The 23906-nt window shown below is 60.3% G+C and overlaps 11 non-coding genes across 11 annotated transcripts; 8 read left to right on the plus strand and 3 right to left on the minus strand.

Annotated features, from left to right (window-relative positions):
• Positions 1–8734: 8734 nt before the first annotated feature.
• On the minus strand, positions 8735–8806 carry TRNAD-GUC. The gene has a single exon. It is a non-coding gene; the product is annotated as a tRNA-Asp (tRNA).
• Positions 8807–9372: 566 nt separating this feature from the next.
• On the plus strand, positions 9373–9455 carry TRNAL-CAG. Its single transcript has one exon. It is a non-coding gene; the product is annotated as a tRNA-Leu (tRNA).
• A 1462-nt stretch (positions 9456–10917) lies between these two features.
• Positions 10918–10988, plus strand: TRNAG-GCC. Its single transcript has one exon. It is a non-coding gene; the product is annotated as a tRNA-Gly (tRNA).
• Positions 10989–11655: 667 nt separating this feature from the next.
• Positions 11656–11727, plus strand: TRNAD-GUC. The gene has a single exon. It is a non-coding gene; the product is annotated as a tRNA-Asp (tRNA).
• Positions 11728–12485: 758 nt separating this feature from the next.
• Positions 12486–12557, plus strand: TRNAG-UCC. Its single transcript has one exon. It is a non-coding gene; the product is annotated as a tRNA-Gly (tRNA).
• A 278-nt stretch (positions 12558–12835) lies between these two features.
• On the plus strand, positions 12836–12907 carry TRNAE-CUC. The gene has a single exon. It is a non-coding gene; the product is annotated as a tRNA-Glu (tRNA).
• Positions 12908–17975: 5068 nt separating this feature from the next.
• TRNAG-GCC lies at positions 17976–18046 on the minus strand. The gene has a single exon. It is a non-coding gene; the product is annotated as a tRNA-Gly (tRNA).
• A 1470-nt stretch (positions 18047–19516) lies between these two features.
• TRNAL-CAG lies at positions 19517–19599 on the minus strand. The gene has a single exon. It is a non-coding gene; the product is annotated as a tRNA-Leu (tRNA).
• Positions 19600–20165: 566 nt separating this feature from the next.
• TRNAD-GUC lies at positions 20166–20236 on the plus strand. Its single transcript has one exon. It is a non-coding gene; the product is annotated as a tRNA-Asp (tRNA).
• Positions 20237–20991: 755 nt separating this feature from the next.
• On the plus strand, positions 20992–21063 carry TRNAG-UCC. Its single transcript has one exon. It is a non-coding gene; the product is annotated as a tRNA-Gly (tRNA).
• A 271-nt stretch (positions 21064–21334) lies between these two features.
• TRNAE-CUC lies at positions 21335–21406 on the plus strand. The gene has a single exon. It is a non-coding gene; the product is annotated as a tRNA-Glu (tRNA).
• Positions 21407–23906: the final 2500 nt, after the last annotated feature.

Raw genomic sequence — 23906 nt, forward strand, 5'->3', positions numbered from 1 at the left:
GTAAGACAGGAATTATAATAAAAAGATCAAAGATGGTCTATTAAAATGGCAAGTTGCATGACAGCAGTCCTTAGCTCCACCACGTCGTTCACGAATTGTCACGTTGACTTCAGAATCACCTGAAAAGTTTGAGAGGCTTGAAGATTTCACATGCCACTCGATAATCTGAAAATCCTGGAGTTCAGCATTGCAAGCAAAAATCAAGAGCCATGTGGTCACTTGCAGACCCCAAAGATTGTGTGCAAGCAAGCCTTGTCTATTAAAGGGGTGGTGGAAGCCTCACAGCAATAAAATATTGGTGGCCAGAAAGGAAATCCAGCTTCACTAAAGGGGAATTGAACCCAGGCTGTGATGGTGAAAGCCCCAGGTCCTAGCCACTAGACTATCAGAGATCTTGTCAAGAGGCTGGAGGCAGCACTTTGTGGGAAAAGATCTTACAAATGATTCAGACACATATTAGAAAACTTTCAAGGATGTCTGAAGAATGCTTTGAAGTGGTATGTGTGGTGGTACTGCAGTGACCACCATGTGGGTCAAAGGATGGAAGGGAACTTAGTGGCAGAAAAGCTGGAAGAAAGATTGTGATCAGTCAAACCAACAAGAAAAGGATAATTTTTCTACAACACTTTTATCACTGACATTCTGACCACAGAGGTTTCTCTCTCTCTCTTTATTTCTTCTTTCCTTCCCTCCCTTTCTTCCTCCCTTACATTCCTAAAATCTGTATGTCTCTCTTGCTTCTGTAGTTTCCCCATGTTTGACTGAGGAAAACATGTCTTTTTTCCATACTCTCCCCCTACAAGGATGATATTCCTGGTCTTCTCCAAATTCAGTCGGTTCGGTTCAGTTGCTCAGTCATGTTCAATCTTTTGTGACCCCATGGACTGCAGTACGCCAGCTTCCCTGTCCATCACCATTCCCAGAGCTTACTCAAATTCACGTCCATCAAGTTGGTAATGCCATCCAACCGTCTTATCCTCTGTCATCCCCTTCTCTTCCTGCCTTCAGTCTTTCCCAGCATCAGGGTTTTCCAATGAGTCAGTTCTTCATGTAAGGGGGCCAAAGTACTGGAGTTTCAACTTTAGCATCAATCCTTCTAATGAATATTCAAGACTGATTTTCTTTAGGATTGACGGGTTGGATCTCTTGGCAGTCCAAGGGACTCTCAAGAATCTACAGCACAGTTCAAAAGCATCAATTCTTTGTGCTCAACTTTCTTTATACTCTAACTCTCACATCCATACATGGCTACTGGAAAAACCATAGTTTTGACTAGACGGACCTTTGTTGGTAAAGTAATGTCTCTGCTTTTTACTATGCTGTCTAGTTCGGTCACAGCTTTTCTTCCAAGGAGTGAGCGTCTTTTTATTTTATGGCTGCAGTCACCATCTGCAGTGATTTTGGAGCCCCCCAAAAAGTCTGTCACTGTTTCCATTGTTTCCCCATTTATTTCCCATGAAGTGATGGACCAGATGCCATGATCTTAGTTTTCTGAATATTGAGTTTTAAGTCAACTTTTTCTCTCTCCTCTTTCACTTTCCTAAAGAAACTCTTTAGTTCCTCTTTGCTTTCTGCTATAATGGTGCTGTCATCTGTATATCTGAGGTTATTGATATTTCTCCTGGCAATCTTGATTCCAGCTTGTGCTTCAACCAGCCCAGCATTTCACATGGTGTGTTCTGCATATAACTTAAAGAAGCAGGGTGACAATATACAGCCTGACATACTCCTTTCCCGATTTGGAACCAGTCTGTTGTTCCATGTCCAGTTCTAACTGTTGCTTCCTGACCTGCATACAGATTTCTCAGGAGGCAGTCAGGGGGACTGGTATTCCCATCTCTTGAAAAACTTTCCACAGTTTGTTGTGATCCACACAGTCAAGGCTTTGGCATAGTCAGTAAAACAAAAGTAGATGTTTTTCTGGAACTCTCTGCTTTTCAATGATCCAGCAGATGTTGATCTCTGGTTCCTCTGCCTTTTCTAAATCCAGCTTGAACATCTGGAAGTTTACGGTTCAAGTACTGTTGAAGCCTGGCTTGAAGAAGTTGAGCACTACTTTGCTAGCATGTGAGATGAGTGCAATTGTGCGGTAGTTTGAACATTCTTGGCATGCCTTTCTTGGGGACTGGAATAAATTTGGCCGTTTCCAGTCCTGTGGCCACTGCTGAGTTTTCCAAATTTGCTGGCATATTGAGTGTAGCACTTTCAAGCATGTCTTTTAGAATTTCAAATAGCTCAAGTGGAATTCCATCTCTTCCACTAGTTTTGTTCGTAGTGATGTTTCCTAAGGCCCACTTGACTTCACATTCCAGGATGTCTGGCTCTAGGTGAGTGATCACACCATCGTGGTTATCTGGGTCCTGAAAGATCTTTTTTGTACAGTTCTTCTGTGTATTCTTGCTACCTCTTCTTAATATCTTCTGCTTCTGTTAGGTCCATACCATTTCTGTCCTTTATCAAGCCCATCTTTGCATGAAATGTTCCCTTGGTATCTCTAATTTTCTTGAGAGATCTCTAGTCTTCCCCATTCTATTGTTTTCCTCTATTCTTTGCATTGATCACTGAGGAGGCTTTCTTATTTCTCCTTGCTCTCTATGGAACTCTGCATTCAAATGGTATATTTTTCCTTTTCTTCTTTGCCTTTAGCTTCTCTTCTTTTCTCAGCTATTTGTAAGGCCTCCTCAGACAACCATTTTGCCTTTTTGCATTTATTTTCTTGGGATGGTCTTGATCACTGCCCCTGTACCATGTCAGGAACTTCTGTCCATAGTTCGTCAGGCACTCTGTCTATCAGATCTAATCCCTTGAATCTATTTGTCACTTCCACTGTATAAGCAATCATAACAGATTTGACTTAGGTCATACCTGAATGGTCTAGTGGTTTTTCCTACTTTCAATTTAAGTCTGAGTTTGGCCAAATTTACCTTCCCCAATGCAGAGGGTCAATGGACATGCTCTCTTCCAGTTACACCCTCCCGAGGCCTGGGAACAACCTGCACAAATGCCTGAGTTCTGATTAGGCCTCTTTCCCATCAGGACTGCTGAGGTGGACTAGGCCTCCAGTGTGTGCAGGCAGAGATGCACAGATGGCCAAAGGAAGGCTGTTTGCAGGGGTTTGAGAAGAGCTTGGACATGAAGTGATGTTTACCCTTTCAGTGCAGAAAGGAACTAGAGTGGATAAAGAGTCCTCCCTGTATCACCATGCTCAGGCACAGAACTATGAGGAGTTCCATAATTCTAAATGCAACACTGGCCTCATAGATCCTTAGGAGAGTACTTTTGTCAAAGTAGGAAGAAAGATCTTATTTTATTTCACAGTTTACTAGCTTAATTTATAAGTTTAAAACATTTAGGTATAAGTATGTGGGCCTCCATCTGTACTCATTCACACAGCTGCAGATATTAGGGCATGCTGAAGTCTGTGACTTTCAGGCTCACCCATGTATCAGGCTGTCAGTTCCTCGCCCAACCCCTTGGATCTAAGGTCCTTCTTTCCCAAACTGAGTCACCTTTCTCCACTCTTCCAACCAGGAACATTTTCCCAGGTTCTACTCCAAGTAATTACAGCACCCTTGGAAATAAGTTCAGAACCTTTCGTACTCACCATATCCATTAGGGATCAAGTCCTTTCTCTTTTATCCCTTTGGCTTCCCCTCCAGTGAGAACACTGCCAAGTTCTTCGGTGAGTATTTTCACCTCAGTAGCTCAAGTAGTTGTCATGTAGTTTGAAGGTACAGGGCTAACAAATATACATTTTCTCTTAAAATTGTATTCAGGATCCTGTTTCCAATTTTTAGAAAGATCCCTTTAACTTGAGGAACACTCAGTATTCCTACTAGAAGTTAATCAGAGGAGAGAGAAAAGGGGCCTGTAAAGCTTCTTGGATGCTGGACTGGATGGATGGCGCATTAGTCAGGTTCTCCTAGAAACAGAACCATGAGGAGATCTGTTGTTGTTGTTGAGTCGCTGAAGTTGTATCCTACTCTTTGCGACCCCATGGACTGCAGCATGCCAGGTCTCCCTGTCCCTCATCATCTCCAAGAGTTTGTCCAAGTTCATGTCCATTGAATTGGTGATACCATTCAAACATCTCATCCTCTGCTGCCCTCTTCTCCTTTTGCCTTCAATCTTCCCAGCATCAGGATCTTTTTCCAGTAAGTCAGTTGTTCACATCAGGTGACCAAAGTATTGGAGACTCGTACCTATCTATACATCTGTATCTAGAGAGACAGAAGGAGATTATAAAGAATTGACTCATATGATTATGAATCCACAGCATGAGTTGGCAAGCAAGACACTGAGAGCTGATGGTTTGGTTCCAGTTGGAGTTTGAAGGCTTGAGAACCAGGAGAGCTAGTTCAAGGCCAACAGGCTCTAGCCAGGGAAAAGCTGATGTTCCAGTCCAAATCTGAAGGCAGGAAAATCACAATTCCCAGTTTGACAGCAGTTAGGCAGGATGAGTTCTTTCTTACTAGAGGGATGGCAATCTTTTGTTCTATCTGGTCATCCAACAGATTGGATGAGGCCCATCCACAACAGGGAGAGAAGTCTGCTTTACTCCAGTCTTCTGATTTAAATGTTAATCCCATGCAAAAACAGTCTCACAGAAAGACTTAAGGTTTGACCAAATATCTGGGTATCCTATGGCCCAGTCAAGTTGACACATAAAATTAACCATCACAGATGGTGACACCATTATACTAAGCACACTGAAGAAAAAGAATTCCCTTGGTTGGGCTATAGTTTAGGATAACTGCTTTTTCAGAGCATTTTTTGCTTCTGCCCTTTCTGGATGTAGTGCAAACATGCTTTCATCTGCTTACATAAGAGGAATGAATTAAAAAAGAAAAAGTCCCTTCTGGCAGAGAAACATCAGGGCTGAGTAATATTAATGGTAGGCTAAACATATCAATATACTGATTTACAGTTAAACCTACTGACAATTGGACTTCAGAGACCACACTGAATTTTGTTTGTTTTTAAGTGAAATTCACATAACATAAAATCAACCATTTTTAAGTGAACAATTCACTGGCATTTAATGCATTCTGAAAGTTAGGTAACCACCACCTCCATCTAGTCTGAAACATTTTTATCATCCCCAAAATAAAACCCCATATCCATTAAGCAATTATTCCCCAATACACTCTCCTTCCAGTCCTTGGAAACCATCAATTTACTTTCTATTCCTTTGCAGTTATCTATTTTAGATATTTCATATAAGTGGAACCACACATTATGTGACATTTTGTGTCTGGCTTCTTTCACTTCTTTTGGGAGTTCATTCATATTGTAGTATGTATCAGTACTTCATTCTATTTTATGACTGAATAAAATGCCATCATATGTATTTACCACATTTTGTTTATATATTCATCCACTGATGGATATTTGGGTTGTTGTCACTTTTTGGCTGCTGTGAATAGTTCTGCTATGAACATTCCTATACAAATATTTGTTTGAACATCTTTTTTTACTCAATTAATTCTGTCCCTTCTTTACCTTTCCACAGTTTCCTGTCATGTCATTTCTCTACAAATTTATTTTCTTTTGTTAAGACATTATATTGGCCCAAGTTGTAACCACTCCTTTGAATTAACCATCATGAGGTTTCTTCCTGTGTGATGTGCGCTACATGCATTCACAAACTGTCTTCCTCTTGGCAGTCTTCTATTGGAGTAATTTTATAGTGCGCCAGCTGAAAACCCTAAGAGGGTACATTCCCTGCCTGTCACAAAATATTAGAAAACAGAGGTGAACCAAAATGCTCCATTTTTGACTTGAGACAGTTTCCACTCAGCAATATTTTTCAGAGAAAGAAAGAGACTCCACACAAAGATCAAACCCAGGCACGGTCAGAAAAACATGGTCCCAGGGGAAAGAGAAAACGAAGGCTGCACCTACAGGACTCTTTATTAAGACAAAAGGAAAACTGAAACAAGGCCTCATAGACTCTTTCAGACAGAAAGAACACACTCCGTCTTAAGGGCATGCCTCAAAGACTTTGCCTTAATGAGGCTTTTTAAAGAATATTAAGGGCCTTGGCCTCCACTAGCCTCACCAAGAGCCCAAACTAAAAAAAGGGCTTATCTCAAAGAGATTTGTGAGTGTGATTTTTGTCCAATAAGTGAAATATATATTGGCATAGAAGAAACTCTTCAAGTATTTAAAGGGAGTACATCAGCTTGAACTGAAAGGGATAAAGACAAAATTAAAAGAAGCCTTTGGATCTTCAATTTTTGATGAGCAGAAAGCAGGCTAGGGGGAAAAAAAAAGGATCAGCGGCAAATGCTATTCTTATGGAAGAGTAAGGATAACTCAGTGGATGATTCTGAGAGGCAGAGAATCATTCCCAGTGAGCAGCAGTGTGCCTTACAGACCTGGCAGCATGTGTCAGGCTGGATGTTAAAAGTACTGTGAACCAGTGATTGCTCTGTGCCTCCAATTTCCCCCTTTTGAATGGGAATGGACATCAAACCAAGACCTTCCCAACACTGTATGTGAAGTTACCATGGTGGCAAAAGAAGGGTGTTTTGTGGCTAAATGGTAGTAGAGAGCTGCAGCGATTTTGTGTGATAGCAGCCCCCCACTTGTAACAGCCTACTAGCTGTGAGATTCTGTAGGAAAGCCACTCTCAAAGGATTTCCTTCTGGGAAAAAAAAAGGACAGGAATGTTTGTTTCACTGCAGATAACTCCAGTCTGATTAGGATGTGGAAAACTAAGAAATGTCTCTTACTAGAAAATTGATTCATAGCATTCTGGATTAGAATGATGTCTAAAAGTAAGGTGGAGAAAAAGGAAGACTGCGACGTCAGTTGCTGCTGCTGCTGCTAAGTCACTTCAGTCGTGCCCAACTCTGTTCGACCCCATAGATGGCAGCCCACCAGGCTCCCCTGTCCCTGGGATTCTCCAGGCAAGAACACTGGAGTGGATTGCCATTTCCTTCTCCAGTGCAGGAAAGTGAAAAGTGAAAGTGAAGTCGTTCAGTCGTGTCCAACCCTCTGCGACCCCATGGACTGCAGCCTTCCAGGCTCCTCCATCCATGGGATTTTCCAGGCAAGAGTACTGGAGTGGGTTGCCATTGCCTTCTCCTGACTCAAAATTGTACAGGCCTTGTGGGGAGGGGAAAGTGGATAAATGGATCAGTTTGGTGAGGTGTGAAAACTAAACTTCCAGTGCGGAGCATCTACTAGTGTATACAGAAGCAGAAATATATTATCCTACAAATGAAGCTTACCGAATGTTAGAAAGCGATGTTGCCTCTAAATATTCACTTGATAAACATCCATGAGCAGGAGTGAACCTACAACCTCTCACTAAAGAGCCAAAACACCAACGGATTACAAAATAGAAACCGAGGAGGCAAGCTCATTACTGCAGATTTTATGCAGAGATCTTTTCACAAACACTACATTGCTCCGCTAAGACACCTGTTTCCTAGATTTGAAATTGCAAGTATGTCTCACCCAGGTGATTGTAATAATTTAAGTAAAAAAGTTAACGCAGAATACACTAGTCGCCCTACTTTCTGATCTCGGAGCAACCCTGGGCTACAAGGGCGCTAGGGTCGTGCCGGGGAGATGAGTGGTTTAAGGAGAGGAAAAATAAACCATTCCCTGCCTGGGAATCGACTCCAAAACGAGGCAAAGATACCGCCGAATCCTAACCACAGACCACCAGGGAGCGTGGGGGTTCGGCCCTCGCCTCCTCCTGCTGAACCCAGCGCCTCCATGCTACACGCCCCTTGCCACCTTGCTGCCCACATCCGGCCTTTGCAAATCCAGCCGCCCGACCATCCTGCAGTCCGTCTGCTCTGGCGTGCCGTCTTGCTTTCAGCACTCTCAAAACACTGCGCGCGCCGGTGGCTTCTCGCACGCACCCCAAAAGCAGCGGGCACCCTGCTCCCAGCTCTCTCTCCCCCGAATGTCCCATGACGGGAGGAACTCAGCAAAATGTCTGCCCGCTGCGTTGTCAGGGATCGAACTCGAGTCAACTGCTTAGAAGTAGATATGCTCAATACTAACCACGACCGCTACAAAGACGGGGGAGAAGCCGGCACCAGGCTCAGCCCAGGACACTTTCGCCGCCACTGCCGCATCCCTGCCAGAACGCAACGTCATTCAGGGCTCTGCGCCGCCGCCGCCGCCACCAGCAGCCGCGCGGCTCCCCATTCGCGCCAGCGCCACGCGGCTGCCGGGATACACAGGAACGAACGCCACCGGGAAGGGCTACGGCGGGCTTGCGGCCCTCCGGTCTTTCGTTCCCCGCCGCGGCCCGCGAACGCCATCATCACCGAGGGGCAATGCAAGACACGCAGCTGGCCAAAGCCCGTCTCCACCGGGCGCTGGGCGAGGCCACTTCCACGACAATAGGGGGACCAGGACCCACCGGCCTACACGCGTCCCAACGCTGTGGGGACAGCACGGAGGGCCGTCGCGAGCCTACGAGCCCACTCAGGCAGCCACTGGGGGTCGGTGCGTGGGCGGGCGGCCGGGCCAGGCCGTGGGGTCGCCAAGGAGGCCCTCGCCCCGCCGTGGCGACCGTGCGCCCGCCGACGACAAAGGGCTCGGGCTGGAGCGCTGCTCGGGCAGAGGGGGTCGACGGGAGCTAGGCCGGGCACCGCCGTTGGCGGCCCTGGCGCCTCGCCCAAAGACGGCGGGAGGGGACGAAGGGCCCTCGGGGGCCTGGCGGCAGGACAGAGAGGGACCGCGGCCACCAAAAAGGGTGTGTTGCCTCCCCGTCGGGGAATCGAACCCCGGTCTCCCGCGTGACAGGCGGGGATACTCACCACTATACTAACGAGGACGGCGGCGACCGTCCTGCCGCCCGGCCGCCCTCGGGCTCTCGGGCTGCCTGCCCACGCCTCCCCTTGCCCAGCACGGGCCGCCGGCCACCACGGGTCCCGACCCAACCGCGCACCAAACCAACCGCCTCGGTCACAGCGGCAGCCCGCCACCCCGACAGGGACCCGGACCCCCGGGGCACTGGACCCTCCCCAGCGCGCGCCGCCTCTTGCCTCCAACGCGGGCGTTCCGCCGGGAGAAGGGGGCGCGAGAAGGCAAGCGGGGCTGCGAGGACACGGTGGGCGCGCGCCGGCCGGCGTCGGGCCAGGAGAGGCGCGGGCGAGGAGGGGCCGGCCCGCCGAGGGCCCCGGTGGGTCCGCGGCGCCAGCTGCCGCGGAGCCAGGCGCCTCGGCCGGCCGCCGCGCGCCGGCTCCGTCGACCCCCACTCCGGACGGCCGCCTGCCTGCCTGCCTGCCTGCCTGCCTGCCTGCCTGGCGTGGCGCCCCGCGCGGCCCGCCAAGGGCGCCGGTGCTCGCGCCGCGTCGGGTCCCAGCCAGGCGAGCGGCCACGCGCCTAGCCAGGCCCGCCGTCAGGATGGCCGAGCGGTCTAAGGCGCTGCGTTCAGGTCGCAGTCTCCCCTGGAGGCGTGGGTTCGAATCCCACTCCTGACAAGCCAGCCTTTTGGCCCGCCGGACAAACGCACCCGTCCTCCCCGCGCCACTGCCTTTCTCCACACACGCCCTCCCGCCGCCACCTGCACCCCCACACCAGGAACCTTCAGTCCTTCGCTCATCTTTCCTCCCCAGCTGGCTGCAGCTGCAGCTGCTGATTTTCCTGCAACCTCGCCTCACCCACGCCCACTGTCGCCCATCGTCGCCTAACTTCCACTTCCACTCCCACGGCCCCACCACGCCGAAGCACGCAGCCCCGCGGCGGGTGGCAAGCCCTCCTCGCTTCGCCGGCGCTCCGACTTCTGCCAGGGGAACGGCCAACTCGCCCTCGCAGCCTTGCTTCCACGGCCGCCCCCGCCAGCTCTCCCGCCAGGACCGCACCCCGTCCTCCGCGCTCGCCCCGCCGGCCCGCCTGCGCTCCCCAGGCACAGAGAGGCGGCCGAGTCCCCGCCTTGCCTGCCAGGGGGCTGCCGCGTGCCCTCGACCCTTCTCCGCCGTGCGTTCTTGGCCGGGCCGCACCTGCCTGCCGCCCGCCCGGGACGCGTGCCACCCAGCCTTCCTGCTGGCCAGCGCACACCGGCCTTCCTTGCACGAGTCCGTCCCGGCAAGGGTGCTCCGCTGGGGAGGGAGCGGAAGCCCTGCGTGCCCGTCCAGCCCACCCCCCGGCGCCCGGCCCGCGCCCCCGACCTCGGCGCCACGGCGCCCGTTCCCGTGGGAAGCCGCTGCCCCGGCCGGAGCCAAGCCCGCCCTGGCGCGCTCCCTGCCTCTCAGCCGGCAGTCCCCGAGCCAGGAGCCGCTCTGCCAAAGGGCCCCTGCTCACCACCACCTCCCCGTCAGAGCCGGACCCCGGGAGCGCGGTCGGCCAGAGCGCAGGAGCCAGGCTCACACGCCTTTGGGTCCTTCGGCCGGAGCGCCGTTATCGGGCGGGACGGGGGCGGCGGCTGAGGCGCTCGGAGGCGTCGCCCTCCCGCGCTCGCGCTTCCCGCACAGCTCGAGCCCGGCGTCCCGGCCCGCGCCCGCTCTCGCACCCCCCACCCCGGCCCGGCCGGAAAGCCAGCCCGCCAGGGGGACTTTGGGTCGGGACCCGGAGTCGCTGAGAGGAAGGACCGCGCGCGGCCGCAGCGACCACGCAGCGCCTGCACCTGACAGGGATCCCGGCGCCGCCTCCCGGCCCCCACGCGCGACACCCAAAGGGTCGCGGCGGCCGTGGTCGGCTCAGAAAACGTGGGACTGGCCGAGTGGGCCCGCGTCCGCCGCCCCGGGCTCCCTCCGAGAGCGCCGCGCCCCGGGGTCCTGCACGTGCCCGGATCCTGTCTTACAGGTCGCCCCCCCCCACCCCCCACCCCCCCGTCGTCTCCTGCTCCAGTGGAGCAGATAGATGCCCACGGGCGAGCAATGAGCAATGACGGGGGGGGGGCGGCAAGTGCCTGAGGGGCAGCGACGGGCAGCGCTGGCCACCGGTGCATGGGTGGTTCAGTGGTAGAATTCTCGCCTGCCACGCGGGAGGCCCGGGTTCGATTCCCGGCCCATGCAGCCACAGCATCTCCTTTTGGTCCCGAAGTGGAGTCCCAGAGCCGAGCTAGTTTTGCTTGCTGAAACCCGCTCAAGACAGCGCTCCTGCAAACGGAGCCTGCTACCTGCCGCTCGCTGGCTCTCCCATGCAGTCGATCAGGACCCATACCCACCTCATCCATAAAAGGCCCTGATGCCAAGCCTCCGTGGCCTGAAAACCAGGGGGCTCAGCCGCCCTTGTGCCTCATGGCAGCATCAGCCCGGCCCAAGAGCATCACCACATCAGCATACATCCTCACCTTCCCCCTACAACGCATACGAATTTTGAGACATAGAATATGTCTGTAGGGCTACCCTAGTGGAAAGGCAGACTACGATCGCCTGGCAATCACAGCGAGACAAGAAATACTAAAGCGTAGATAAGCAACAAAGCTTTCCTCTGTAAAATGAGAAGTATTGGTATCTCGCCTAGACCTAAACAGGAAAATCACATGGAAAAGAATCGTGGACTGAGTCACTTTGCAGTCTAAGAATCCATGCCAAGGTCGAGGGCTGCCGCTGTGACCGAGGCGGTTGGTTTGGTGCGCGGTTGGGTCGGAACCGAGGTGGCCACGAGCTACGCAGGGGGAGGCGTGGGCAGGCAGCCCGAGAGCCCGAGGGCGGCCGGGCAGCAGGAGGGTCGCCGCCGTCCTCGTTAGTATAGTGGTGAGTATCCCCGCCTGTCACGCGGGAGACCGGGGTTCGATTCCCCGACGGGGAGGCAACACACCCTTTTTGGTGGCCGCGGTCCCTCTCTGTCCTGCCGCCAGGCCCCCGAGGGCCCTTCGTCCCCTCCCGCCGTCTTTGGGCGAGGCGCCAGGGCCGCCAACGGCGGTGCCCGGCCAAGCTCCCGTCGACCCCCTCTGCCCGAGCAGCGCTCCAGCCCGAGCCCTTTGTCGTCGGCGGGCGCACGGTCGCCACGGCGGGGCGAGGGCCTCCTTGGCGACCCCACGGCCTTGCCCGACCATAGCCGGATCTGGCAGCCCGGCCACTCGCCCACGCACCGACCCCCAGTGGCTGCCTGAGTGGGCTCGTAGGCTCGCGACGGCCACGCCGCGCGGCTCGTCACGGCGCCGCGACGCGTGCAGGCAGGTGGGTCCCGTGTCCCCTTGTCGTCGTGGGAAGTGGCCTCGCCCAGCGCCCGGTGGAGTAGGGCTTTGGCCAGCTGGGTGCTGGAAGCTGCGTGCCCCGCGTTGCCCGCCGGGGGTGAGGGCGGAGGCGTTGGCGGGCCGCGGCGGGGAGCGAAGGGCCGGAGGGCCGCAAGGCGGCGGGGGCGCCGCCCTGGGGCGGTGGGGCCGGTGGATCCCGGCGACGGCGTAGCGCTGGCGCGCTGGGGGCGCCACGTGGCTGCTGGGGGCGCCGGCGGCGGCGCAGAGCCTCCGGCTGCCGGGCGTCGGGGCAGGGATGCGGAGGCGGCGGCGGCGAGAGTATGCTGGGGCGAGCCCGGGGCCGGCGTGTGGCGGCCGCCCGGGCTGTGGAGCGTTGGTGGTATAGTGGTGAGCATAGCTGCCTTCCAAGCAGTTGACCCGGGTTCGATTCCCGGCCAACGCAGCGGGCCGACCTTTTGCTGAGTTCCAGCGCCCTCCGGGCAGGGGCGTTCGGGGGACAGAGAGGTGGGAGCAGGGAGCCAGCCCGCTGGCCCGCGGCTTCTGGCGCGTGTGCGAGAAGCCGGCGGCGCGCGCAGTGTTTTGAGGGTGCTGAAAGCAAGACGGCAGGCCAGGGCAGGCGGCTGGACTTGCAAAGGCCGGGTGTGGGCAGCAAGGTGGCGCGGGCGGGTGGCATGGAGGCGCGGGGCTCACCAGGAGCAGGCGAGGGCTGAACCCCGACGCTCCCTGGTGGTCTAGTGGTTAGGATTCGGCGCTCTCACCGCCGCGGCCCGGGTTCGATTCCCGGTCAGGGAAGCCTTTCTTCTTCCTCTCCGCCTGCCACCTGCCCACGTCCTCGCTGGACACCCTGCCACCCTTTTATTAGCCTACGCTTGCTCAGCGCTGCGCCAGAGGCCCCCGGCACCCTGCCCGTCCAGCCCAAGCACGATTCAGGCCACCTCCGCCGTCCCGCGGGGCAAAGGTTTTGGCCGCAGTGGCAACCTCGCGCCGCTTCCACCAGGACGCGCCTGAGGCCGCCCATCCACCACCCCCCGCCTCCCTCCCTCCTGAGGGGCTGCGGCTGCTGCCCCTGGTGTTGGCGGTGATGCTCCTGGGCTTGTGCTGGTTCTCCTGCTGTGGGTGGTGGTGAGGAGGTGGGCTTGGATAGGGCGGGCGGCGGTAGGGCTGGGGGTAGGGCTGGGGGTAGGGGCGTGGGCTGTGGTGGTCGGCAGCTGGGGGCCAGCAGCGGCAGGGGCGCTGGCCACAGCCGAAGGTGAGCGAGGGGGATCTGCCTCTGGGAGTGGGGGCCGTGGCCACGGACACGCCTGCCTTGTCGTGTCTCTCATGCCAGCCACCTCTGTGGGCGGCTTGGCCAGTGCGTGCCAGGTCCCGGGCTGGCTGTGACTCCCGTATGCCGCTGGCGACTCCAAGAGGGTTCTGGTCTTGAGTGGGCTCTGGGAGGCGGACCACGGCGCCCGGGAGGCACGGGTAGCAGTTCAGTCGCCCAGAGGCAGCGATGCCTGCCAGGGAGGACAACCCGACCATCATGCTCTTTCCCTTGCCTGACCACAGCTCTCAATCCTACTGGACTGAGGCAAGATTAACCCAGGACTCCCTCCCCCACTCGTAACCAAAGGTGGGCACTCGGGTGCACACACACACACACACACACACACACACACAGAGCGCCCTGTTCCACGCACCCCTCCCCTAGTTACGACATCGAATAGTTTCCCATTCTCTCCAAACTGTCTATCCAGGATCCACTCCATCCCTCTCCCCACCCTGTCATCGTCTGACCCTAGGAACTCTCCGCGAGGGTGATCCTCCACCACAGTCTCCTCTTGGCCCCGTCTCGGCTCGTCTATCCCCAAAGGGGTTCACGTCTGTTCAAGGACTGTGTCCTTCGGAGGGGAAGTGGACGTGGACGGCAGAGGAAAGGCACCAACGTGCGGCGAGGGCGGCACACTCGGGTGCGATGGCACAAAGGCCAGTCCCCTGTGGGAAAGGAGCCCCTGTGGCCCGACGTGTGCTTGCCGTCGCCAAAGGAGGTTTCCTCGAGGCCCCTGCCGGGGCTGTGGGCGTCAGAGTGCATGGGGGAGAGTATCGGAGGAAGGTGCTTGGGGCCATGGCTGGTGGGCGCCCCACGTGGATCAGGGACCCGGGCAGGGCGATCTCCAGGAGAGGGCGCGGCGGGGAGCAGGGAGCTGGGAGGCAGGCCCCGGGGTGCTTGGTCGGGGCGTCTGCATGGACGGCCGGCGGGAAGGGGCGGCGTGGGGCCCTCGGGGACCTGGCCGAAAGATCGGCAGGCCACTGGAGCAGGGCCTCTACAGAAGCATGGGCGCGGCGGCGAAGCCGTGCCAGGCACATGTGAGAGGCTGGGACGGATCTGCGGTAGGTAGGGGTGGGCGTGGGGGTAGGGATGGGTCTGCGGAGCCAGAGGGAGGCCCGCCCTGGTGAACGCCAGGGCAGGGCAGGGCAGGGCCAGGGCAGGACGTGTGAGGGATAGCCCGAGCTCCAGGGGGATGTTGGCGCGGAGGTGGGGCCGAGCCTGGAGTCTGGCGGGAAAGGCAGAGGGCAGGCCGTGACAGTGAGGGGGCTGTGGCGTGAGGAAGGTGGCGGGAGAGCACTCCATTTGGGTGGGGTGGCGGGTGAGCCGGGGCGAGCCACACCGGTGCGCGGTGCCACAGGCTGCTCAGGCTCGGCGGCGGGCTGGGGCTCTGGGCGGAGGCTAGGGCGCAGGCAAGCGAAGGACAGAAACGGAGTGCCAGCGCCAGCTGGGGGCCAGACCCGGTCCGAGATGGGTGGGCCCACCGTACCGCCCCAGAGACCAAAGTCACCACCCATCAGGAGGGAGTGTCCAGTCTCGGGGTGACACTGCTGGGGCCTCAGGGTGGGATGGGGCGGGGGTGGCTGGGAGCGCAGGTGGCTGTGATTTCATGAGGGCCAAGGAGAGCTCCCATGTGACCGAGCACAGTCATCCCTCCAGGGTACACACCCGCAGAGGGCAAACCTCGGGGAGGTCTGAGGGTCCGGACACCGCCACGGACACGGCAGCACCGTCTGCCAGGGCGCGGACACGGAGCAAACCCCAGCGCCCATCCACACACGGCGGGCCCAAGAAGGGGTGGCATCGATGCAGCATGGAGCCATCACTCAGTCATCAGAAACACGTCAACTATTGCCATTTGTCACAAGCAATGATGCAGCTGGAGACTCTTACACTCGGCGGAGAATGTCAGACCGCGTTGGACAGAGGCATGTGGAACATGGAAAATCATACAAGACGAAGCTATTTGCCAGGAGAAACCGACTCACGCAGAAACCCCCCTTAGGGTAACGCAAGCGGAAAGGCAGCGGTGGAGGGATGACTGCGGAGCTGCAACGCACAGATACGCAGGACCCTGTCTAAAGGGAGAAGCGCCAAGGTTATCCAGTTCAACACAGGGAATAAGCGTCAGTGCCCTGGAGTAACCTCAAGTGGAAAAGAATCTGAAACCATATATGACATCCGAGATCTGCACACGCCGAAACAGGATCACTCTGCCGTCCACCGGAAACCAGCACAATATTGGGAATCCACTGTACTTCCGCAACAACCGTGACTACGACGTCGGAGTAAGCTTTCAAAAGAAAACTAACTCAGCAGGCAACGAAGTCAGCGGGAAACAGGCGAGCTATGCCAACCCCACCCTGGGTACACAGCCACGAAAGTCGCACCTCTTCATTCGGAAAGACACACGCAACCCCCAGGGTCACAGCAGCACCGTTTGCCATAGCCGAGACGTGGAGAAAACCCTAGCGCCCATCCCCAAAGGCTCAGCCACCAAGATGCAGTATCAGAGAAAGGGAGAGAATGGGATGTCACCGAGCCGTCCGCAAGAGGCAGATAGTGTCACTGGCAGCAACGGCGGCTGGAGCTGCAGAATATTACCCTTGGTGAGGGAAGTCAAACAGACAAGGTCACGGATGGGTGGACTCTAAAGTGTTGTACAAATGAGTCCCTGGGCCAACCAGCCACAGACTCTCAGACACAGGAAAGCCGCTTGGGGCTTCCCGAGGGCCCAGTCAGGGACCGAGGGGTGAATGAAGAGCCGGGCTCAACGGATCAACCGTACCTGTACTGCGTAGGAAGGGGAGGAGGAACAAGGACACGCGGGATACCGCAGGGAATGAGATCCCATATCCTGTCATCACCCGTAACGGAAACGAGCTGAACACATAAGCCCCCCCCCCAACCCCCGCCACAGACATGACTGAACCCCAACGCTGTACAGCGGAAACGGACACCAGGGTGTAGATCAACTGCACTTCCAGGACAAGTGCTACTCCGTCGACGTCAGTCAGTCGAGGACCAGTCCAGCAATAGGAAAAAGAAGAGCTTCCATCATGATCCAGGAAAGCCAACCCTGGGCACGCGTCGGGAACAGAAGACAAACACCCCTAACGGGGAGAGATGCAGGCATCCCCCAGGGTCACCGCGGCCCTCTGTGCCGGAGCCCGAGACCCGCGGGAAACGCCCAAGTGCCCGTGGGCACGTGGCCGGCGCAAGAAGGTGAGGGATATCTGTACCGTGGAATATGACGCAGCCCTCAAGAAGGAGCCGCCACGGCCACGGGCCGCAAGGTCAGACGGACCCACAGAAGGGTCCGCTCAGTGAAGTGAGTCGCTTGGATAGGGAGAAAGCTCTGTGGACTCTAACGACGGATACAGACGAATCTATGCGCAAAGGGGAAAGCGACCTTGAGACGTCGAAAACGTACCTAGGGCTACCCAAGGGGAAAGGCAGGGAGGGACGAAGTGGGAGTCGGATCACGAGATAGGAAAGACTGTGCTTCCAGTAGAAGAGCAACAGAGCTTTCCTCTGCAGCAGGAGAAGTGTATCTGTATCTCGCCTTCACCTACACTGGAAGACCACCTGGCCAAGAACAGGGGACTGAATCACTTTGCCGGGCACCTGAGACTCACCCAGGAATGCGAATCCGTTCTACTCGTGTTCGAAGAAGCAGAAAAAGGAGCAGGCCGTGGCTTGAAGTGGGGGGTGGGGGGAGGCCGGCCAGTGGGACAGATGCAAAGGCAGGTTCCTTGACAAGAGTGGGATTTGGAACGGCTCAGGGAGGAGCGGGGCGTGGGGGGCGGGGTGTGTGGAGATGGGGGAGGCGGGGCGCTGGGGGTGGGATGGGTGCATGTGGGGGAGTAGGGGGACGGTGAGGCTGCAGGCTGAGGTGGGGGTGCTCTTGGGGCAGGGCTGATGCTGAGGTGAGGCGCGCAAGAGGGTTTCAGGGGGAAGGGGTGGTGTTTGAGGTGGTGAGGGTGTTGCTGTTGCAAACCGATTTCTGCCGAGGCCCGAGGGCCGAGGGCCGGCAGCTGGTGGACTTCTTTGGAACTCCTCCTGCCAGACATGGTCCAGGGACCCTGCAGGCCAAAGGGAGGTATGCTTGCCAGATGTGGCAGCTCCCTTGCTGCTGGCTGTGCAAACGTAGCGGGACTGAGTTCTCTCGGGGTGTGGGGAGAGTGAGGCAGGGAGCTTGGAGACGGACGTTGTGAGAGATGAAGTGTGGTGCGGGCGGCTGCCAGCGGTGGGGTATTCCTGCCAGTGCAATCCCCGAGCCCTCGGCTGGGTCCGGGTGAGGACGCGAGCACACGCAAGAAAGGTGCCTGGACGCACGGGCGGCTGAGCCCGCAGGGTTTGGGGCCACGAAGGCTTGGCAGCAGGGCCTTTTGTGGGTGAGGTGGGGAGGGGTCCTGGGCGTCTGCGTGGGAGAGGCAGCGGGCGGCAGGTAGCAAGCCAGCGTTTGCAGGAGCGCTGCCTCGAGCGCGTTTCAGCGGGCAGACCCAGTTCGGCTGTGGGGCCGCACCGTGGGACAAAAGGGGACGCTGTGGCTGCATGGGCCGGGAATCGAACCCGGGCCTCCCGCGTGGCAGGCGAGAATTCTACCACTGAACCACCCATGCACCGGTGGCCAGCGCCGCCCGTCGCTGCCCCTCAGGCGCTGGCCGCCACCCGCCCGTCACTGCTCACTGCTCGCCCCTGGGCATCTCTCTGCCCCGTTGCAGCAGGAGACGACGGGCGGGCGACCTGTAAGACAGGATCCGGCACGTGCAGGACCCCGGGGCGCGGCGCTCTCGGAGGGAGCCCGGGGCGACGGGACGCGGGCCCACTCGGCCCGTCCCGCGCCTTCTGCGCCGACCACGGCCGCCGCGACCCTCTCGGTGTCGCGTGAGGGCGCCGGGATCCCTGTCAGGTGCAGGCGCTGCGTGGTCGCTGCGGCCCGCGCGCCATCGTGCCTCTCAGCGACCGCCGGGTCCCGACCCAAAGTCCCCCTGGCGGGCTGGCTTTCCGGCCGTGCCGGGGTGGGGCGTGCGAGAGCGGCCGGGGGAAGGGACGCCGGGCTCGGTCTGTGCGGGGAAGCGCGAGCGCGGGAGCGTGGGAGGCCTCCGAGCGCCTCCGCCCCCGCCGCCCCCGCATCCCATCCTTAGAACCGCGCTCAGGCCCAAGGACCAAAAGGCGTGTGAGCCTGGCTCCTGCGCTCTGGCCGACCGCGCTCCCGGGGTCCGGCTCTGACGGGGAGGTGGTGGTGAGCAGGGGCCCTTTGGCAGAGCGGCCCCTGGCTCGGGGACTGCCGGCTGAGAGGCAGGGAGCGCGCCAGGGCGGGCTTGGCTCCGGCCGGGGCAGCGGCTTCCCACGGGAACGGGCGCCGTGGCGCCGAGGTCGGGGGGCGCGGGCCGGGCGCCGGGGGGTGGGCTGGACGGGCACGCAGGGCTTCCGCTCCCTCCCCAGCGGAGCACCCTTGCCGGGACGGACTCGTGCAAGGAAGGCCGGTGTGCGCTGGCCAGCAGGAAGGCTGGGTGGCACGCGTCCCGGGCGGGCGGCAGGCAGGTGCGGCCCGGCCAAGAACGCACGGCGGAGAAGGGTCGAGGGCACGCGGCACCCCCCTGGCGGGCAAGGCGGGGCTCGGCCGCCTCGCTGTGGCTGGGGAGCGCAGGCGGGCCGGCGGGGCGGGCGCGGAGGACGGGGTGCCGGCCTGGCGGAGAGCTGGCGGGGCGGGCCGTGGAAGCGAGGCTGCCAGGGCGAGTAGGCCGTTCCCCGGGCAGATGTCGGAGCGCCGGCGAAGCGAGGAGGGCTTGCCACCGCCGCGGGGGCTGCGTGCTTCGGCGCGGCCGGGGCGGGGCGGGGGCGCGGCGGGGCCGTGGCAGTGGAAGGGGGGAGGATGGGCGAGGGTGGGCGGTGGGTAGGCAAGGGGGAGGCAGGGAGGCAGGAAAAGCAGCAGCTGCAGGTGCAGCCCGCTGGCGAGGAAAGAGGCGCTGAGAAGGACTGAAGGTTCCTGGTGTGGGGGTGCAGGTGGCGGCGGGGAGGCGTGTGTGGAGAAAGGCAGTGGCGCGGGGAGGACGGGTGCGTTTGTCCGGCGGGCCAAAAGGCTGGCTTGTCAGGAGTGGGATTCGAACCCACGCCTCCAGGGGAGACTGCGACCTGAACGCAGCGCCTTAGACCGCTCGGCCATCCTGACGGCGGGCCTGGCTGGGCGCGTGGCCGCTCGCCTGGCTGGGACCCGACGGCGGCGCGAGCACCGGCGCCCTTGGCGGGCCGCGCGGGGCGCCACGCCAGGCCAGGCAGGCAGGCAGGCAGGCAGGCGGCCGTCCGGAGTGGGGGTCGACGGAGCCCGGCGCGCGGCGGCCGGCCCGAGGCGCCTGGCTCCGCGGGCAGCTGGCGCCGCGGAGCCACCGGGGCCCTCGGCGGCCGGCCCCTCCTCGCCCCGCGCCTCTCCTGGCCCGACGCCGGCCGGCCGCGCGCCCACCGTGTCCTCGCAGCCCCCCGCTTGCCTTCTCGCGCCCCCCTTCTCCCGGCGGAACGCCCGCGTTGGAGGCAAGAGGCGGCGCGCGCTGGGAGGGTCCAGTGCCCGCGGGGTCCGGGTCCCTGTCGGGGTGGCGGGCTGCCGCTGTGACCGAGGCGGTTGGTTTGGTGCGCGGTTGGGTCGGGACCCGTGGTGGCCGGCGGCCCGTGCTGGGCAAGGGGAGGCGTGGGCAGGCAGCCCGAGAGCCCGAGGGCGGCCGGGCGGCAGGACGGTCGCCGCCGTCCTCGTTAGTATAGTGGTGAGTATCCCCGCCTGTCACGCGGAGACCGGGGTTCGATTCCCCGACGGGGAGGCAACACACCCTTTTTGGTGGCCGCGGTCCCTCTCTGTCCTGCCGCCAGGCCCCCGAGGGCCCTTCGTCCCCTCCGCCGTCTTTGGGCGAGGCGCCAGGGCGGCCAACGGCGGTGCCCGCCTAGCTCCCGTCGACCCCCTCTGCCCGAGCAGCGCTCCAGCCCGAGCCCTTTGTCGTCGGCGGGCGCACGGTCGCCACGGCGGGGCGAGGGCCTCCTTGGCGACCCCACGGCCTTGCCCGACCATAGCCGGATCTGGCGGCCCGGCCACGCGCCCACGCACCGACCCCCAGTGGCTGCCTGAGTGGGCTCGTAGGCTCGCGACGGCCACGCCGCGCGGCTCGTCACGGCGCCGCGACGCGTGCAGGCAGGTGGGTCCCGTGTCCCCTTGTCGTCGTGGGAAGTGGCCTCGCCCAGCGCCCGGTGGAGTAGGGCTTTGGCCAGCTGGGTGCTGGAAGCTGCGTGCCCCCGCGTTGCCCGCCGGGGGTGAGGGCGGAGGCGTTGGCGGGCCGCGGCGGGGAGCGAAGGGCCGGAGGGCCGCAAGGCGGCGGGGGCGCCGCCCTGGGGCGGTGGGGCCGGTGGATCCCGGCGACGGCGTAGCGCTGGCGCGCTGGGGGCGCCGCGTGGCTGCTGGGGGCGCCGGCGGCGGCGCAGAGCCTCCGGCTGCCGGGCGTCGGGCAGGGATGCGGAGGCGGCGGCGGCGAGAGTATGCTGGGGCGAGCCGGGGCCGGCGTGTGTGCGGCCGCCGGGCTGTGGAGCGTTGGGTGGTATAGTGGTGAGCATAGCTGCCTTCCAAGCAGTTGACCGGGTTCGATTCCCGGCCAACGCAGCCAGCTGACCTTTGCTGAGTTCCAGCGCCCTCCGGGCAGGGGCGTTCGGGGACAGAGAGGTGGGAGCAGGGAGCCAGCCCGCTGGCCGCGGCTTCTGGCGCGTGTGCGAGAAGCCGGCGGCGCGCGCAGTGTTTTGAGGGTGCTGAAAGCAAGACGGCAGGCCAGGGCAGGCGGCTGGACTTGCAAGGCCGGTGTGGGCAGCAAGGTGGCGCGGGCGGTTGGCATGGAGGCGCGGGGCTCACCAGGAGCAGGCGAGGGCTGAACCCGACGCTCCTGGTGGTCTAGTGGTTAGGATTCGGCGCTCTCACCGCCGCGGCCCGGGTTCGATTCCCGGTCAGGGAAGCCTTTCTTCTTCCTCTCCGCCTGCCACCTGCCCACGTCCTCGCTGGACACCCTGCCACCCTTTTATTAGCCTACGCTTGCTCAGCGCTGCGCCAGAGGCCCCCGGCACCCTGCCCGTCCAGCCCAAGCACGATTCAGGCCACCTCCGCCGTCCCGCGGGGCAAAGGTTTTGGCCGCAGTGGCAACCTCGCGCCGCTTCCACCAGGACGCGCCTGAGGCCGCCCATCCACCACCCCCCGCCTCCCTCCCTCCTGAGGGGCTGCGGCTGCTGCCCCTGGTGTTGGCGGTGATGCTCCTGGGCTTGTGCTGGTTCTCCTGCTGTGGGTGGTGGTGAGGAGGTGGGCTTGGATAGGGCGGGCGCGTAGGGCTGGGGGTAGGGCTGGGGTAGGGGCGTGGGCTGTGGTGGTCGGCAGCTGGGGGCCAGCAGCGGCAGGGGCGGTGGCCACAGCCGAAGGTGAGCGAGGGGGATCTGCCTCTGGGAGTGGGGGCCGTGGCCACGGACACGCCTGCCTTGTCGTGTCTCTCATGCCAGCCACTCTGTGGCGGCTTGGCCAGTGCGTGCCAGGTCCCGGGCTGGCTGTGACTCCCGTATGCCGCTGGCGACTCCAAGAGGGTTCTGGTCTTGAGTGGGCTCTGGGAGGCGGACCACGGCGCCCGGGAGGCACGGGTAGCAGTTCAGTCGCCCAGAGGCAGCGATGCCTGCCAGGGAGGACAACCCGACCATCATGCTCTTTCCCTTGCCTGACCACAGCTCTCAATCCTACTGGACTGAGGCAAGATTAACCCAGGACTCCCTCCCCCACTCGTAACCAAAGGTGGGCACTCGGGCACACACACACACACACACACACACACACACACAGAGCGCCCTGTTCCACGCACCCCCTCCCTAGTTACGACATCGAATAGTTTCCCATTCTCTCCAAACTGTCTATCCAGGATCCACTCCATCCCTCTCCCCACCCTGTCATCGTCTTCCCTAGGAACTCTCCGCGAGGGTGATCCTCCACCACAGTCTCCTCTTGGCCCCGTCTCGGCTCGTCTATCCCCAAAGGGGTTCACGTCTGTTCAAGGACTGTGTCCTTCGGAGGGGAAGTGGACGTGGACGGCAGAGAAAGGCACCAACGTGCGGCGAGGGCGGCACACTCGGGTGCGATGGCACAAAGGCCAGTCCCCTGTGGGAAAGGAGCCCTGTGGCCCGACGTGTGCTTGCCGTCGCCAAAGGAGGTTTCCTCGAGGCCCCTGCCGGGCTGTGGGCGTCAGAGTGCATGGGGAGAGTATCGGAGGAAGGTGCTTGGGGCCATGGCTGGTGGGCGCCCACGTGGATCAGGGACCCGGGCAGGGCGATCTCGGAGAGGGCGCGGCGGGGAGCAGGGAGCTGGGAGGCAGGCCCCGGGGTGCTTGGTCGGGGCGTCTGCATGGACGGCCGGCGGGAAGGGGCGGCGTGGGGCCCTCGGGACCTGGCCGAAAGATCGGCAGGCCACTGGAGCAGGGCCTCTACAGAAGCATGGGCGCGGCGGCGAAGCCGTGCCAGGCACATGTGAGAGGCTGGGACGGATCTGCGGTAGGTAGGGGTGGGCGTGGGGGTAGGGATGGGTCTGCGGAGCCAGAGGGAGGCCGCCCTGGTGAACGCCAGGGCAGGGCAGGGCAGGCCAGGGCAGGACGTGTGAGGGATAGCCCGAGCTCCAGGGGGATGTTGGCGCGGAGGTGGGGCCGAGCCTGGAGTCTGGCGGGAAAGGCAGAGGGCAGGCCGTGACAGTGAGGGGGCTGTGGCGTGAGGAAGGTGGCGGGAGAGCACTCCATTTGGGTGGGGTGGCGGGTGAGCCGGGGCGAGCCACACCGGTGCGCGGTGCCACAGGCTGCTCAGGCTCGGCGGCGGGCTGGGGCTCTGGGCGGAGGCTAGGGCGCAGGCAAGCGAAGGACAGAAACGGAGTGCCAGCGCCAGCTGGGGGCCAGACCCGGTCCGAGATGGGTGGGCCCACCGTACCGCCCCAGAGACCAAAGTCACCACCCATCAGGAGGGAGTGTCCAGTCTCGGGGTGACACTGCTGGGGCCTCAGGGTGGGATGGGGCGGGGGTGGCTGGGAGCGCAGGTGGCTGTGATTTCATGAGGGCCAAGGAGAGCTCCCATGTGACCGAGCACAGTCATCCCTCCAGGGTACACACCCGCAGAGGGCAAACCTCGGGGAGGTCTGAGGGTCCGGACACCGCCACGGACACGGCAGCACCGTCTGCCAGGGCCGGACACGGAGCAAACCCCCAGCGCCCATCCACACACGGCGGCCCAAGAAGGGGTGGCATCGATGCAGCATGGAGCCATCACTCAGTCATCAGAAACACGTCAACTATTGCCATTTGTCACAAGCAATGATGCAGCTGGAGACTCTTACACTCGGCGGAGAATGTCAGACCGCGTTGGACAGAGGCATGTGGAACATGGAAAATCATAGGCGTTTTCGCCGTGAGTCGGTATTCTCCTGGCCAAATAGCCTTCGTCTTG

This window comes from Capra hircus, unplaced genomic scaffold, assembly GCF_001704415.2.
Source record: "Capra hircus breed San Clemente unplaced genomic scaffold, ASM170441v1, whole genome shotgun sequence".
NCBI lineage: Eukaryota > Metazoa > Chordata > Mammalia > Artiodactyla > Bovidae > Capra > Capra hircus.